Genomic DNA, 17315 nt, shown 5'->3' with positions numbered 1-17315 from the left:
CTGTTTCTCTCTAAGCATTCCTTGTGTGCTATTTTTTTAATCTATGCATTATTGCAAACAAATTGCAAGGCACCGAGATTCGTGTAAGACCGCAGAAACAAGTTAGTCAGGCTTAAGGCCCTGTAGGCTGTAGTACCTTATAAACTCTGCAATGCCATCCTGTACTTTGGTTGAAAGTTATGGCCATCCTGACCTCCAAAGCTTTGGTACCACTAGCTATTAGGGCGTGTTTAGTTCCGAAAATTTTTGGCTTTTGGCTACTGTAGCACTTTCGTTGTTATTTGGCAAAAATTGTCCAATTATGGACTATTTAGGCTTAAAAGATTCGTCTCGCAATTTCTCGATGAACTGTGCAATTGGTTTTTTTTTTCGTCTACATTTAATACTCCATGCATGTGCCGCAAGATTCGATGTGACAGGGAATCTTGAAAATTTTTGGTTTTTGGGTTGGAACTAAACGGGGCCTTAGTCTAAACCGTCCTCGTGAAACGGAACCAAACAGATCTGAACTTGTGAAGTCTCAACTCTGAGACCGGTATCTGTTCGCAAGTCGCTGTACCCGTGCCACTTGCAACATAGAATTATAGGAAGAAAAAGATGACGGCCTGCCGTGAACGTGGAGGCGACTCTAAAATAAGCTCCAGAGGTCCTTGAGTAACCATTTTTTGTGCGATGAACCGGAGCGAGCGAACGCTAAAGCCACATTCGGAGCCCTCGCGTCAGATCTGCATATGCAGGTCACAACGCAGTAGTAGTTACCAGTAGCAGCTGTTGGCAAGCAAGGAGGCTAGCTAGCTAGGCACAAGCACGGCGCCGGAGAGCCGGAGCCGGCGGAAGGAGATCATGGAGTTGGTGAAGATGAGGACGGCAATGGCGACGAAGCGGGAGTACAGGAGGATGGAGGTGGCTGAGGAGGGGGAGGAGCTGGACGAGGCGGAGTGGGCGCACCGTGCCGAGGCGCAGAGGCAGCGGCGCGGGCGGGGCCAGCGCTACGCCTTCAGCTGCGCGCTCTTCGCGTCCCTCAACGCCATCCTCCTCGGTTACGGTCAGTCCATGTTCCCTCTACGTGCTCCTCCTGCATGGACTGCAAATTGCCATCGTTTTCTTTCCGAGGGAGAGGGACGAAATTCAAATTTTTTGCGCGCTGGGAGCCTGGGATTCGACGAATAGATCATGGTATAGGATCATCATCTTGCTTCTTAACTCCAAACCAACCATTGAAATGAAACCATCCATTTCTGCTGTCGGGTGTGACGATCGGTGAACTCTCGAGCCAGTTTGGACACCCGTCTTCGTCGCAGGAGCTTAGCATGGGCGCATAGGGAGGTCCCAAACTCCAAACAACAAGCTCCAAAGTCCAAACAGGCCAGCTGCCGGTTGTTTGACCCGTTCCATGTCAAGAGACTGTTCGTTGTCTTTTGCTTTATTTCCCGCCCTCAACCTCCAACTGCTAATAACCTTGCGCTAGCGCTAACAACAACTGTATTTGAGACTAGTGGCAAGACCAAACCATCTTCAATCAACAAAGAATAAAGAAGCAAGAAGAACGAAGGTTCTCTTATAATTCGTACTTTTCAACTTTTTTTTTAGCTAGAGCAGTGTTTTCTCTCACAACAAATTAGTCGGAACAATGTTTCGGCTCGCGAAGCGACCAGGGCCACAGTAGCTTCACCAGACTGCTGTGAGCCTGTGATGTACTGTCGTCCGTGTTCGGCAAATTCAGGCAAGAGACGAAGTTTTTGAAAAGAACGCGCTCAAAGGAATCGTATGGAATGGGGGGAGTTGGGGACATCTACTGTCATGACGTGGACCGGGGAGCTTTCTGATATTTTTCCGTTCGTACTCGAGGATTGATTAGTCCAAACCGCCATGTCTTTGCTTAGACTTCGAATGAAAGCGACATCCTCAGGAGACAACTGAAAAGATATTAATAGTAGTTACGTTCTATCAGGGACGATCACAAATACACAAACCCAAGTTACTGTGTTACTGCTATGCCAGTTTATTTATCACAAGTGGGCTTTAATTTTCACCAGACTATCTGTCTATCTTGTACGTGTTGCCGCCTGGTAGATCTTAAGCCACTAAACCATCTCATTTTCCACAATCAAGCACCATCATTTAGCCCTTTATAATAAATACTCCATCCATTCCAAATTATAAGTTATTTTGATTTTTTTCATTTATTTTATTATGGATCTAGACATAGTATTATATATAGATGCATAATAAAATAGATGTATAAAATAAATAAAAGCAGTTTATAATTAAGAACGAAGCGAGTATATAGTAGTGTCAATCACACACCTTCCGTGAAGGACGGGAGAGGTGGTGACACGGCATATCTCGTCCAAGTGGTGCTTCCAACATTTTTCTACGTCAAAACCGAGTACGAATATGACCCAGACAAAATCATCGACTACCAAGGTTAACCTCGAAAGGTCTCCAAATCCCAGTTTGGTCCCTGCTACTCTGCTGCATCGTGCAAGGAGGGATTTTGTTGAAAAAGATTTGTAGTCCTGAGGATTTCCTCGATAAGAAATGGAAACGATGACCTTTCAAAAAATATAAAAGAAAAGAAATGGAAATAATCGCACCTACCCCTAAAGAAACTGGCAAAACGGGAGAGCGAAACGGAGCAAGAACACCAACACCACATCGACATCCTCCCACCTTCCTCGCGCTCCATTGGATTTTGGGGGGGGGCGCGGGCCACTGATGATCTCCGGAACGAGCACCAATCCGCGGCGAGGAAACTCCACCGGGTAGCTAGCTGCCGGGAGAGCGGAGCAAGGCGATGGCGGACGCCGGCGCAGCGGTCAATGGCGGCAGGAACAAGTACGCGGTTCTTGATCGGAGCGAGGAGCGGGAGCCGGACGCGGGGACGGAGGGGCGGAGGAGGCCGTCGGCACCCGAGAGCGAGAGGAGGAGAAGGGAGCGGTTCGTGTACGCCTGCGCGGTCTTCGCCTCGCTCAACGCCATCCTCCTCGGCTACGGTGAGTTCGCGGCGCGCCACGGGGATCCAAGCTTACGGATGAAATTGGCATCTTTTTTTTTGTTGGCAATTTAGTTTTCACCTAGTCCATCATGGAATCGTAGCGTGATTCCGACAGCGATAGCAATTTGCAGCCTGGCCTGGATGGAAACGCTTTTCATGCCTTCCACGAGACAACAGCTAGATTCGTTCTTACGCTACTAGCAACTATAGGAGGGCTTTTGGTGATTGCAAGCAGCAACCTTTCACATGAACTGAGTTTGAGATCCTCTTAGTTTGTCCTTTTCTCTATGTTTCACAAGTACTGTAGGATCTTGGCTTCTCCTTTGTTCTGGTTGTGCAAACCAGCATCTGAAACCAGGCTTACTGAGTTTTCATGTCTGCTGACAATCACGATGCTCAGAAATCAATTCTTCTTGCTGTGTAACGTTTTTCAGTTTTGGTGATCCGAGATTCGTGTTTTCATCTGCAGATGTTGGCGTAATGAGTGGCGCGATCATCTACATGCAGAAAGATCTTCACATAACCGAGTTTCAGCAAGAAATCCTAGTAGGCTGTCTGAGCGTGGTCTCACTCTTGGGAAGCCTATCAGGGGGGCTAACATCTGATGCAATTGGCAGAAAATGGACAATGGGCCTCGGTGCAATTGTGTTCCAGATGGGCGCAGCCATCATGACATTTGCTCCATCATTCACTGTGCTTATGATCGGGAGGCTCCTTGCTGGAGTTGGCATTGGTTTTGGTGCCATGGTATCTGGAGTGTACATTGCTGAGATCTCCCCCGCAGGCGCCCGTGGGACTCTCACATCACTTCCTGAGATCTGCATCAATTTAGGGATCCTCCTTGGCTATGTTTCCAATTATGCCTTCTCAGGCCTTTCTGAGCACATCAATTGGAGGATTATGCTTGGTGTCGGTATCCTCCCGTCAGTCTTCATTGGCTTTGCGCTTTTTGTGATCCCAGAGTCCCCTAGGTGGTTGATGATGGAGAAGAGAGTTTCAGAAGCAAGGGCAGTGCTGCTGCAGATTAGCGAGTCTGAAGCTGAAGTTGAAGAACGGCTGGCTGAGATCGAGGAAGCCGCTGGTCTTATGAAATCAATGAAATCTGAGGACAAAGAAGTGTGGAGGGAACTTTTGAACCCTTCTCCCGCCGTTCGCCGGATGCTGTATGCTGGCTGCGGTATTCAATTGTTCCAACAGATCACAGGAATTGATGCTACTGTCTATTACAGCCCAACAATTTTCAAAGATGCTGGGATCAAGTCTGATCAGGAGCTTCTTGCTGCAACTGTTGCCGTGGGTTTCACTAAGACAGTGTTCATCTTGGTTGCAATTTTCCTAATTGATAAAGTTGGACGAAAGCCACTTCTTTATGTGAGCACCATTGGCATGACTATCTGCTTATTTCTCTTAGGGGTTGCACTTACAATGCAAAAGCATGCCAGTGGGGCTTATGTCTCCACGTGTTGGTATCGACCTAGCAATTTTTGCAGTTTGTGGCAATGTGGCATTCTTTTCAATTGGCATGGGACCAATATGTTGGGTCTTGTCTTCAGAGGTATTTCCTTTAAGATTACGAGCTCAAGGGTCAGCACTTGGTCAAGTAGGTGGTAGAGTGAGCAGTGGTTTGGTTTCCATGTCATTCCTTTCTATGGCCCGTGCTATATCAGTGGCAGGAATGTTCTTCGTCTTTGCTGCAATATCCACTATCTCTGTACTGTTTGTGTACTTTTGTGTGCCAGAAACAAAAGGGAAAACACTGGAGCAGATCGAAATGATGTTTCGAAAGTGGGGACGAATGGGGAGGAGGTGAAATTGAGCTTGAGGATACACAGCATTTAATACCGAGTAACAAGATGTCTGTGCCTCTTGGTTGATATTTGTAGTAACAATAAACTTCTTGTTAGCTCCATGTTTCAATGACGAGCCAACCGGACCAGCTGGATTCTGAACTTTAGTTTCAAAAATTATCTGGCCACACTGAGCCACGACCGATGTGAGAACAGAGAAGCTTGATAGGCATAGGTGCAACATAGAAGATTAATTGTGATGTTAGTCTAAAATGTCAATGATTTTACTGGGAGGCGGTCAGTCATGTATGATCTTACATCTGTTGTATCTCCCACGGAAAGAATATACTCGCAAAAAAGTTCTTCTACAAAGTACATTTTTATAACACAAAAATGAGTGTTAGTTGTTATTTGCAGAATATTGTTTGCATGGTATCTGATGCTCCAACCCATTCAAAACCATGACATGTTAGGATAGCCTTCAGAATTACATGTGTTCTTCATTGGCTTTGAAGGCTCTGTTCTATTAGTTTCTGATATTTCTTTACGTGCGCAGATATATACATATTTTTTCACTAAGACAGATATGATAAGATTCTTCTTTTTTCCTCTCGAGGACGAAAAACAGCAATGTTTGATGAATGTAAAGAAAACATGTAGTCTTGTCAGATCTTCTGGTTGTCATACCATTTTCTGATAACTTTGCACTCCCTATCGAAGTGGCTACTTGATGATCATATTCATATTCCCACAGGTCCCGTTGGGATAGTTCAATCAGAACACCGATTTATAAATGGCACTCTCCTGAAGTAGCTTGTCAATCAGTAAGATAGTTTCTGATACTTAGAAGTTCAAAAATTCTGTACTACGTATGTCATTCCAATTCCTTCAAGTAAGATGTACGTGCTTCATCTTGCAAAATACCAATATCTCACTTCAGCTGCAAATGTGCAGAATCTCCTGCTATCCTATCCTTGCTTTACAAACATGGAAGAATTGCAGAACAGGCAACTGTCTGAAATCAACGTCCCAACAACACTCCCCTCCTCCATTTCCAGCCTACTGCTCTCCCTGTTCCAAAGATGGATGCCAAAGCTCTCGCCTTTGATGTTCTCCACCTTGGCCTTCACCCACCTCTTGTCTTTCCTATCCTTGGGTGCAACGAACAGTCCGCCGATCTTGCTCCAGTGCACGGGGTAGAAGGCCCGCGGCGGCAGCACCGTGAAGGCGAGATCCGGGCTCCGGTGGCGTAGCCTCGACGCCACCCGGGACACAAGGTACGGCCCGTTGTGGCCCCACTTGCTCCCGTCGAACGCGGCGGCGAACTCGGCGATGAACTCGTGCAGCAGCGGGTGTGCCCTGTCGAACACCATCACGGCGTTGTTCAGTCGCCTCCAGTCGCCCGTGGCCTCGTCCACGGCCTGCGCTCCAATGGCGTTGCGGAGGTCGGAGAGCGGCCTGAGGACGACGACGTCGGCGTCGAGGTAGATGCCGCCGTACCTGTAGAGCAGCGCGAGGCGGAGGAGGTTGGAGAGGTTCTGCCCGAGCGGGACGCTCCCGAGGCTGACGCCGCCGCGCTGGACAGCGCCGAGCCACGCCTCGGCGGGCGTACCGTTCAGGAGGTAGGCAAAGTCCGGCGAGGCGACGGCTAAGCGGAAGCCGCGCTCGAGGAACGGCCTCAGCTTGTCCCTGCCGCCCGCGGAGTCCATGGTATCGGAGGCGACGAGGAGGCAGCCGCCGCGGTGCCACCTGAAGAGGCTCTCCAGGACGAGGAGCTCGCGGCGACCGAACTGCGCGAGCGGGGAGAGCCACGTCATGAAGAAGCGGTCGGTGCACGGCGCCGCGAAGAAGCTCGTCCGCCCGCGCCGCGAACCGCCGCGTCTGCGGTGTCTTCCTGAGCAGGAGCTTGAGGAGGCTCTTGTTTCTCTTCGCGGACGCCTTCTTTCTGCTGCTTCTCATAGCAGCCGGAGCAGCCGGCGGCCACGACGGCAGCGGCGGCGGTGGCGCCGCCGCGAAGGCATGGAATGCTTCTTGCAAGGTCTTGTCCACTGAGACAGCAATAATGCTGGTACTACTACTGGAGCTCGTCGCATTGCGCCTTGAAGGTGTCGTCGGCATCGAGGCATGGAAGGCTTGCAAGGTCTCGTCCATGGAGACACCGAGACTGGTACCAGTACGACTGGCGCCGCTCGTCGCATTGCGCGTCGAAGACAGCCTCGGGAGGAGAGGGCAGATGAGGAGGCTAAAGGTGGTGTGCGAGAGCAGGAAGACGAGGGAGAGCACCAGCAGGAGGGCGGGGAGCGAGAGGGAGAGGAGGAGCAAGGGCAACGGCTTCCGAGCCGCCGGCATCGTCGTCGGAGATGCAGGAGTGACCATTTCGTTCTTGGCTTGCTGCACCTTGGGTGCTACTGCCTTGTACACAGTGCACGTACGTGACCTCTGCTTTGTGTACGTGAGGAGCCATTTCGATCGATCTGGTCCTCGCATTGTAGCAGGGGAAGGCAAGGGGCGCCATCCGCATGAACAGCTGCTCTTGCTGACAGGTTAAAATTAAGTAGAGTTCCTGCTTGCCACTTGCTAGCTTTAGGGTTTGTGTTTAATTCAGAGTCCACTGCCCACTGGTGTTAGTTATACTATGCTTTTTTTTTTCGGGGGAAAGTTAGTTATACTATGCTATGTGCTGTCATTAGCATGGATATGATCGTTTACTTATCATTAGTTTTTTTTTTGCGAGATACTTATCATTAGTTAGGATGCTATATATGTGCAGCGTGCTTGTATGCTTCCTTTCCATATATGAGAAAGGATTTCTCCTGGTTGTGCACTTTAGGAAAATATTAGTAGTGTATACATATCCTAGCTTGTGTCCTCCCATTAATGTAGGATTAAAAGAAAAATATGATACTCCAGTTATCCCTTTATCTTGAATCATACTCCCTCCCGTTCCTAAATAACTATTGTTTTCGTTTTTCGAGAAACAACTTTGACTAAATAGATATAAAAGTATTAATATTTATGGTACAAAATTAATATCATTAGATATATCGTCGAATCTATTTTTATAATAAATTTATTTAGAGATATAAATATTATATGTATTTTTCTACAAATCAGTCAAACTTACATCACGAAAACCAAAAGCAACAATTATTTAGGGACGGGTGGAGTATATGTATGTATGTAAATTTTTTATTAGCAGTCTCAAGAAGCTTAATTTAATGAGCGTTTCTCTAGTCCTATATATATATACGCGTCATGCAGACCGTAAGGCCATCGATCCTTAACATGGGCACATGTTCACGACCACAACTTGGCTCTCATGAATCGCGACCATTTCTTGGCGTAATAAACGATTAGGAGAAGAGAAACGAGCGAGATGGCGCGCGATTCATGAACCTTAGCATCGGGTTCGCTTACGCAGCACGATAAGTTATTCTGTAGCCACCTCTATTTACCATAATTTTATATACTAATTTACCATAATGTCAATACATATTTACGATAGTTGGGTTACTATAACACATGGGAATATTTACCATAACGTTATAGTAAACCACTTAGTAAGGAGTTACTGTAAATCTCGTAAATTAACATAGTAATTATCGTAACTCAAAGTGGCTACAGAATAAGTTATTCTGCAGGCAGCTATAGGATAGTAGTTCTATATATATATATACACACACACACACATCGGGTTCGCTTACGCAGCACGATAACGTACTATATATATATATATATATAGAACTACTATCCTGTAGCTGGCTACAGAATAACTTATTCTGTAGCCACTTTGAGTTACGATAATTACTATGTTAATTTACGAGATTATAGTAACTCCTTACTAAGTGGTTTAATATAATGTTATGGTAAATATCCTCATGTGTTATAGTAACCCAACTATCGTAAATATGTATTGACATTATGGTAAATTAGTATATAAAATTATAGTAAATGGAGGTGGCTACAGAATAACTTATTTTGTAGCCGGCTACTGAATAGCCTCTCCCTATATATATATATATATATATATATATATATATATATATATATATATATATATAATACGTTGATTTGAGCGATACTTACGCCATATGCATGTGGTAGCCAAGGCATTCCATGCTGAACGAAGAGAAAGAGATCAATCTGCTGTGCCTCGATTCGATTATGCTCGAGTTCCATGTGGTCTTGGGAAATTCTCCCTGCAGGAAAGTAAGTACGTGTAAAACACGCCGTAGTTAAATACTCTGCCATTTCTAAAGTTCTAAACTGTACTTCGTTTTAGCTGTGTCCTAAAAAATATTAACATAACCAAACATATTTCATAGCATATCCAATAGAACTAATTTCGTGTTACAAATTTTGATGCATTTTCTCTCAACTTTGTTAAAGTTAGAAAAGTTTGACTTAGACAGAACAAAATACAATTTGGATTTTTTTTGGGGGGGGGGGGGTTCACACATCAAGGAAGTCAATTGTCTTATACTCCCTCCGTTCCAATTATAAGTCGTTTTGACTTTTTTGGTACATCTATTTTACTATCCATATAAATATAATAATATATTTATATACATAACAAAATGGATGAATAAAAAAAAAACTAAAGCGATCTATAATTTGGAACGGAGGGAGTACGGTGTAATAAACATGGAAAATATGCAAGTGTTGGGATGTTTCCATCTCATAACTTTCGGAGAACTGCACATCGAATTGTATGGACCTGCTAATATCACCGAACTCTGCTTTCTTCACTACTACACTAGAACTCTGCCTTTAAATTCAGATTCGCTGCAAGGGAACAAAGCTGGATAAGATGCCAGCTTAGTATGCTCATCTTAAGTTTCACTGTTCCAGTAATGCATGTCAACGGTCAACCATCAAGTGGACCAAAAGGGAAATGCAATGTAGTTAGAACAAAGAATAGGCGTGATGAGATCAGGGCATACAGAGAAAACATAGAGGTGCCCACTCTGCTGCTCGTTATCAATCGCACCCTTTCGTGAGTTCATTTTCTGTTAGCAACCCCAACTGGATTGACTAACGGATAGCTTGATTCAGTGGAAGCAAGTTCTAGAATGTACTGGAAGGTAGAGAATCTAGGTACAGGAGAGGGAGACTTGAGGAAGAAGAACAACTAAACTAGTAAAGGTAAAATAGATTCTGTTTGATAATTTGGTTGATGATACACTTCGCCGGATTGCTTGTGCCTTTGTACTCCGACTTCAGCCACCTGGGCAGGCTCGGGCCACGGCCCATAAGGCCCAACAATGGTTGGTCCCTGACATTCCCCCCTTCTTAAAATTCGGCTTGCCCCCAAGCCAATAGAAAAGTTCAGAACCATCGGGATCCCAAGGAAACTGCTGACACTCTTGTTCTGAATGCAGACCATGACCAGTGCATATGGAACAACCAGCCCACTTCTGTTGCCTTGACTCTGGTGTGAATGAGCATACTACCAACTCGTTGTTAATGTGAGCATGAAGTATCACAGGAGGTAGCCATGGCTGATGCAGTATTGTTGTTGCAGTTGATTTGGTCCTCAGCGAAGAAGTAGGAGTCAGAAGCTTGCCAAAGACACCCGCTGATGTCAAATTGAGTTCCAACCAAGTCCAGCTCAAGCAATTAGTATTGCACTGCACTTCCTTGCTGGTAGTCAAGAAGCCTATAGCAAGCACCATCAATTCCCCGCATGAGTCCACTGTCACTGACTGTGCAACAAGTAATGCTCCGAACAATGCTGAACTTCATATCAACTGTGTAAATTCTCACTACCAAAGGGCGCCTAGCTCAAACGGTTAGGTGACCCGGCAGCACTCCTCAGGTCCTGAGTTCGACTCCCCATAGGAGCGAATTTCAGTCTAAGGTTAAAAAAATCCTCTCGCCCGTCCCCATAACCAAAGCACTGGGGGGCACCGGCCTAATTCTCACTTGGGCGACGGAAAGCCATCGTGTAAGGGTGGGGCGGAGGTTCGGAGGTTTTCTCGGCCAGGTGAGAAGGTCCTTCTTCTTGTTTGAAATGCTGCGGGAGCAGTCTTAACCCCCGGTCAGAGTTTTTTTTTTTTTTTTGAGAGCTGAACTACATGCCCAAACACGTGGTGACCAAAGGAACTGTCAACTGCATAAACAGATCAGAGGTACATCTGTGGAACCATGTCCAAAACTTCCAAGGGACTAAAATAATTTGAGCAACAATCAAACACACAGGCGCAGGCATGTGTACATGTCGCTGAGCCTTTGCACTGTCAAGTTGCCTTAGTAATACACAGGGCTGACACTTGGAACTGTCTGCTGAAATAACAAGAACTCCATCAGGAGAATTAGGACCAGGTAGCCAAAGATGGCACAACCTCAACTGTGTAAATTCTAGCCAACAAAAGAGGGAACCCATGGTGAAGTACCACTGGTATGGAGGTGTTCAACTGCACAGAAGCTGCATAACTAGAGAAGGATGGCCAAGGAAGCCGCCGTAGTTGGGCGCTATCTCTGATTGATGCAAGATGCACTTGATTCTCAACAAGCAGTCTCACAAACACCTTCTGAACAATATATGATTCGGATGCAGAAAAAGTAGGCACAACATCAACTGAATATGCAAGGTTGAGGATGATGATGTACCAGCTTGGCATTTCGTTAAACACCAATTGAGCGCCCACTGCAGCCGGAGATGATGTCGTAGCCACAACAATAGAAGCAATGGATCCTGAATTGATCTGTTTGGGAACGTCCTGGGATGCAAACCAGACGCCGGTGTGGGGTGACAAGCAGTAGGGTGAGGCCCAGGTGCTGCCGGCAAGGCTGTGCCCCGCCACAACGAACCTGGCGCTGCTGTTCTCGGACAGGAAGCGCCACAACGTCTCGCGGATGGCGTAGTGCGTGAACGGCTTCCGAAGGCCCTGTTCCATGACGACCTCCGGCCAGCCGCCGACGTGGAGCACGACGTCGTCGCCACTGATATCCCCCTCCAGGTAGTCGGGGCGGAGGCCCAGACCCTCGCACGACAGCCACAGGATGTCCATCCCCAGGTCGAGGCAGACTTCCATGCCGGGGTTCCCGCGGCCAATGACGAGGACGAGCTTGCTGCGGGACGTCGCGCCGCACTTGTACTTGGAGACGTGAGAGACAGTGGCGGCCAAGTCTTAGGCGCCCTCGAACTCCGGGAAGATGCGCTCGGCGTCCCTGCCCATGGCGACGACGAACTCGCCGAGCCAGCTGAGCACGGCGAAGAAGAGATCCGGGTGGGAGGAGGACGAGCAGACGCAGGACTCACCGACGCTGGTCACCACCTCAAGCTCGGCCACGATGGGTACCCGCGGGCCGTAGCGGAAGGACTGCCCGCTCTCGCCGCCATTGTAGTTGTCGTGTCCCCAATGGAACACCTCCACCTTCCAGATCACGCCGCCCGGGACTTCAGCTAAGCAATGGCCGCTGGCCGCGCAATCCGTCGAGCAGTTGGTCCGGGCTGACCCCGCAACGTCCATCCAAGCCGAGTGCCCACCACCTGCTGCGCCTACAGCATCGGCGCGGAGCGCAGCAGCCGCTGCGAGCACCTGGCCAACGCGATCGATGGCTCGAAGGAGTGGTGTGTCGTGGTGGGCGGAAGACGGACTCCAGGTCATCGTCAAGGGAGCCGTCGTACCACCGAGCGGGATGGCGCGGAGCGCGCACTCGACGGGGCCGATGTGGAAGGAGTCGGAGGCGTAGATGGCGTAGGCGCACTCGTGGTCGGCGCCGCGTGGGTCGAGGTCGAAGGTGATGATGACGGCGGGGGAGAAGCTCCTGCCGCGCTCCGCCTCTGCGTCCCAGGCCCGGAGGTCCGACTCCAGCTTGCGCGCCATGTTCTGGTTCGGGTTGAGGAGGTGGCGCTGCGCCTCAGCCGTGGGGGCATGCTCGCTTCTCTTATGATCCATCTTTTATAGTGGAATATTATTTTTCTTTTACAACAAATCAGTCGAAACAGTATTTTGGTTTATTTTTTCAGCGAAGCGAACAGGACCAAGACGAGAAGCGCGGGGGCCTTGGAGATGGAGAGCCCGAGCCGGAACTTGGGCGTGTCACCATGGTGGACGATGAGACGGCAAGAGACCAGCAACGTGAATTCATTTGAGCTTAATTTATATCTTTGTAGAGTTATCATCAATTATCAAAAATAAAAAAAATAAAATGTCCTTATTTGATTTTGGTAATTGAGTGACAACCTATGTGGACTAATATATTTAAATATGAGATACACAGGAGATTAGCCCACATATGAATATGTAATGAAGGAGCTCATTGCATATGAGACATAATATGGAGTCATATGACTAAGGTTGAGAAAATCAAGATGAGACTTACCTTGATGGACCGGTTGCAAGAGTAAAGGGCAAGTCGAAGGCTTTGAAGCGCTGGACCGCGTGGCAGGATGCTTGAGCAAAGACTTGACGCTGATGGACTGATGCAATGGTGAAGAATAAGTGAGGTCAAGATCGATGAACCAATAAGGTCACATGATGATATAAAGTGGATCATATCATTGTTGATCGTGTTGATACATGTATTGCGTCGACATTAGAGGAGATGGAATGAAATGCGCGAGGCAAAGGTATAACCTATAGGATATTTTATTTCACCGGTCATAGGTGAGTATAGAAGTTGATGAACAGATTTAGGATAGATGACCGTACTATCAAGAGGGGCAAACTTGTTTACATATTAGTCATCTAGTGCCACTCGAGTGAACTAACTTTGCATCGTTGCTAGAATCGAGTAACGTGCCAAGAAGAGTGCTAATCCTTTAAAAATATGTTTGTAAAAAGCTAACACACGTGTCGGTACAGAAAGTGACCAACTAGTGAATATTTGTAGTTTTGCTATACGTTGTGATTGGAGGTGGCCTAGCACTCAATGACACATGATTTATACAGGTTCAGGCAACGTGTTCTATGTCTAGTTTGGGTCGGTCGGTGACTTTATTCCCGAGCCTAGGTGTTCGAAGTCTGTAGTGGAGTTATAAACGAAAAGGAGAAATGAGGGGTGTTCAAGAGGCCCGGTCGGGTCCGACCGAAAGGGTCGAGGGTGACCGGAACTCCGCTATGAGCTAGAAGTCCAAGTGCGTGCTTGAGGGGTTGTGAGCTATCGATCTAGTGAGTCTGAACTTGAAGAAGTCGACCTCCTTTGTTAGAGGGAGCGCATCCCCTTTTATAGATAAAGAGGATGGCTTTATAGGTGAGAGAAGAGAGTACGTATGTTTCTAAGCCTTGTTGCCCACTGCCGACGAGGGTAGCAATGATGGTAGACGCCCACAATACTGTTGATGTCACTGTAGAAATGTCAGGTACACATGGGAGGTTGCGTTGGCTTCTTTCGAAAGGGTGGATGTCGGTACCTGCAAAATACTATTGTTATGTAAGGAGCCCTTACCATGTGTACCAGGTATGGTGAACCCTAGGTTCCCACTATCGATGCCCTAGAGGCATGGGGTTTTTTTTGCCGTATGGGAGCCCAATGGATGCCTATAATACTGTAGACACAAATGTCGGCACCTATAATACTGTTTGTGTCAGGGCGGTTGTGGAGCACTGTTTCCGCAGACGTATAGGGTATGGTCCCGGTATCGTGGTTTGACTTGTGCGACTGCCTTCTCCGTTCGCCCCTGGTCCCTTCCGAGTGGACGTCCCCGGTCGGATGCCCCCAGTCGGCCCTGGCCGCGCCAGTCGGAGAAGAGCGGTAAGCAGGCCTCCTATGGGTCCCCGGTTGGAGTCACGAGGTCGGAGTAGGAAGCAGCGTTTTGGGCCAGGCCTTCCGATCGGAGAGACCGCTCGGAGGCGGCTGGTGCCCGAAGCGAGTGCTCCGGTCGGAGAGGTGGGCCAAAGCAGTTGACGAGCGGGCGCTTGTTCTTTTAGGTAGACCTTCTGGTCGGCGACTGGACTGCCCTTCTGGCCCGTTGTGTTTTAGACTCTTGGGCTGGCCCATGAACTACATGTTGTTTTCCTAGGCCGAGCCCTGGCGTGGAAGCCAGTACCCGAGGGACCCCGGGTTTATGAACCCGACAAGAGCCCCCGAGCCTCCGGGCGATTTGAGCCGAATCGTCCGGGGGATTTTTTGTCTTGCCGGCGAGTGCGCACGAGCGCACCCACGGGTGTAGCCCCCGAGCCCCCGGGCGGTTCGGGCAGAACCGGCTGGGGGGTTTTCTACGTTGCCAGTGGGAGAGGTTTTTTGTGTCGTGTCGGTGGGTGCGCGTGAGCGCACCTGCGGGTGTAGCCCCCGAGCCCTCGGGTGGTTCGGGTAGAACCGTCTAGGGGGTGTTGTTTCAGCGGGCGTGCGTGTTTTTAGTTTTGAGATGGAATTTTATTTAACCACGGCGTCGTTGTGCAGCCGAGGCATTTTTAGGCGCGGGGATTGGATCGAGACAGAACTTACTGATCTCGGCGTCGGTGCGCGCCGGGGATTGGGCGAGGAAGTTTAGTTTGAGACAAACCCTGACGTCGGTGCGCGCCGTGAATGGAGATAGCTTAGTTTGGATGCGACAGAGCTCACTGATTTTTGGCATCGATGCGCGCCGTGGGATCAGGTGAGGCGGAGTCGCGAGTAGACCCAGGCGTCGATGCGCGCTGTGGGATCGGGCGAGGTGGAGTCACGAGTAGACCCAGGCGTCGGTGTGCACCGTGGATTAGGAGAGTTAGTTTTAGTTTGTTTCAGTTAGTGAAGCCGTTACGCGAGTTCGGAGTCACGGTCCCATGAGTATTTGGAGCGTAGTCGGAAGTGAAGCCGTTATGCGAGTTCAGGAGTCGCGGTCCCAGGTGCCGTAGTCGGATGTCATAGATCCTGTTGACACGAGTTCGGGGTCGTGGTCCCAAGAGCCGTAGCCGGATGTCGCTGATCCTATCGACACGAGTTCGGGGTCACGGTCCCAAGATTTCTTTGGAGCGCAGTCGGAAGTGAAGCCGTTACGAAGACATTGTTAGTTTAGTTAAAGATCGGACGAGGCGGTGCTCGCAGATCCTGGCGTCGGTGCGCGCTATGGGACCGGGCGAGTCATAGTCGTTGATCTGGCGAGTTCGAGGTCGCTGTCCTTGGCATTTTTCTTGAGCCCCCGAGCCCTATCGGGCCTTCGTGGGGGTCGATGTGAGTATTGTGCGTTACCCCATCCGGTTCCTCACAACCGAAGGGGCTGAGTTTCGTTGCCTGTCCCAATCGCTCGAGCTCGAAGACTAGCTCGGTGAGTTTGCTAACAGGTGTGATCGAGTAGAATCTGGGTCCGTCGTTCGTGACGGGGTCGGCATAGCCCTCTTGTGACATTCCACTACTCCTTTACCTGCAACCCGATAGATGTCTGGGTTGTTCTGGAGACCGACCCAAGTGGCCTAATGGCCTTCCCTTCGATGAAGATTCTGTGGGCCTGGCGAGAGGTTCAGGATCGAATGAGAAGGTTGAGATGACCTAGTCTGCTGGACCGGGCTAAGGCCACACAGTGCTCATCTATGATTTTCTCCCCTGGCTCTGTTGGTTGCTCATGTCGAATGAGGCAACCGCCGCTTCGTGACGCAACACGAAGCGTTCTGGTGCATTTCGCTGCACGTGCGATGCTTAGTTCTCGAGCCCCCGGGCGGTTTAGGGCCCAAATCGTCCGAGAGGCACGGACGTATGAGATGAATGCGTGTATGGATGTATGAATAATTTATAAGGAAATAGAGGGGGGTTTGATAGTGTTTACCTTGATGACTGGAGTGACGGGTTCAGAGAGCTTCAGTCGGAAATGTTCGATCGGGACCCATACTCGTCGTTCGAGACAGATTCGGCATGGACTACATGAGGCATCCCTTTGCTCCTTACCTATCGCTTGGTGTTTGTCCTAGGTGATTCGATCGACCCAGTGAGGATCGATTGGTCTCCCAGTGGAGACTTTATTTTTTGGTCTCCCTAGGCCTAGCTAGGGGAAACAGGGAGTTGCCCACATGCGGTGGTGCTTCGGTTCCTATGCCCATCATGTGGTAGTGGTTGATCGTGTGGTAGTGGTGGGCCACGGCCAGCCCACGTCTCGTCCGATCAGGAGCTGTTCCATCGAGCAGGGCATGTCTCATCGGTTCAGGGCACGTCTCATCTGCATTAAATGGAAAAGAGAGAGAAATTCTTGCTCCGCCGTTCTGCCTTCCTCGATAGGCGCGTCCTTCCTTAACCACTATTCCCTTTCCTTTAAATAGGAGTAGGGAGAGGGTTTTTGTTTCGTTCTCTTTCCTATTCTTCATCTACCGCCGCCTTCTCTCTTCCTTTTTCACCGTGAGCGTTCCTAGGAGCCGTGGAGGTTTCTAGGGAAGAAGGGGGAGAGAGCGAGGGAGAAGAGAAGAGCTCACCGACCTTTTTTAGATCCGGAGCGAGATGTCGGACTGGCGAACATCCAATGTGAGGAAGTCGGTGCTAGAGGCTTTCGTCGTAAAGGGGTTTCTGCCGCCGCAGGAGGTGGCGCACTAGAGGGTCCCTGGAGGGGAGGAGTTCCTGCAACCTCGTCTCGATGAGGTGGTTTCTTTCCTTACCTTCCACGAGCGCGGATTAGGATA

General features: G+C 49.0%; 2 pseudogenes; one reads left to right on the top strand and one right to left on the bottom strand.

The window, feature by feature from the left end:
- Positions 1 to 2418: 2418 nt before the first annotated feature.
- Positions 2419 to 5135, top strand: LOC136490986 (probable polyol transporter 4; annotated as a pseudogene).
- Positions 5136 to 5294: 159 nt separating this feature from the next.
- On the bottom strand, positions 5295 to 7505 carry LOC136490987 (uncharacterized protein At4g19900-like; annotated as a pseudogene).
- Between the last annotated feature and the right edge of the window lie 9810 nt (positions 7506 to 17315).

This window comes from Miscanthus floridulus, chromosome 11 (genome assembly GCF_019320115.1).
Source record: "Miscanthus floridulus cultivar M001 chromosome 11, ASM1932011v1, whole genome shotgun sequence".
In the NCBI taxonomy this organism is placed as follows: Eukaryota; Viridiplantae; Streptophyta; class Magnoliopsida; order Poales; family Poaceae; genus Miscanthus; species Miscanthus floridulus.
This window is presented reverse-complemented; position numbering and strand designations above follow the sequence as displayed.